This window comes from Pinus tabuliformis, chromosome 9, assembly GCF_031772625.1.
Source record: "Pinus tabuliformis cultivar Carrire ecotype Pingquan chromosome 9, CPIR1, whole genome shotgun sequence".
NCBI lineage: Eukaryota > Viridiplantae > Streptophyta > Pinopsida > Pinales > Pinaceae > Pinus > Pinus tabuliformis.
The window spans coordinates 1,996,373,277-1,996,374,253 of record NC_142307.1 but is presented as its reverse complement, the minus strand read 5'-3'; positions in this window follow the sequence as shown (position 1 = coordinate 1,996,374,253).

Sequence of the window (977 nt, the reverse complement as noted above, 5' to 3'; positions counted from 1 at the left end):
CTTGACATTGTTAATCGGTATGTTACTGGTCCAATTTTGTCTAATATTTGGAAAGGACGACAGAATCAAGGGACAAGTTTTTCACAACCACCCTATCTCAGGGTACTTTTCGTTGGTTTAATATGTACATATAGATGATCCTTGACCTTAAATTTTGAATAGGTTCCTTTCTTAATAGCATAAGCCTTATACCTATCTGTTGAAGCCCCGAAAATCGGGTCGACAACAAGGGGGATACCCACCCGGTCCGTACCTTGGTTGGAAGCTCCTTATCCATTTGGTATAGTGGGTCCGACTGGGGATAATGGGACCAGTTTCCCAATCTAAGGGTGTGTGTGTTCAGAATTGGATGTTGCTGATCTAAGGATACTTAAAGCTAATCTAATTCAAAATTTTAAACTAAATCTATACTATTGTAATCTAATGAAAAACAGCACATCTAATCTATGCTAACCCGGGGTGTATTTCTTCTATTATGCGATCTAAAGAGATTTCAAACAATAACTGGTAATAAAGATCATTCAGCTATCATAAGAATAGAAATCAATTAAGATGAACTACTTTGCATAAAAAGTTAGGCAAAACAGTTGTGAACAGCATATCACATAATAAGTTATTCATATATCAGACATAAATAAATGGCTCCACCGTACAAAAGTTCCAAATGGTAACTCACACATTCATGCAATAACATATTAAACAACTAAAACTGTATATCACTTTAAGAATATAAGCAGAAATGGGCAAGAGATAAAAGTACCATTTATGACTGATCCTACTCATAAGCTTCAAGCAACAATGATTTATCTCTCCTTGGTCTAACATCTACTAAGAGTACAGAAGTGCAACATCAGTAGCAGATGTCAAATGCAAACATTAATAAACCTTGATCCATCCATTCATCAAAACCCCCTCCGAGGGTGCAAAAGTGCATGTTCTGAGGATAAGTTTTTTGACAAATTTCTGGACCCTTATCC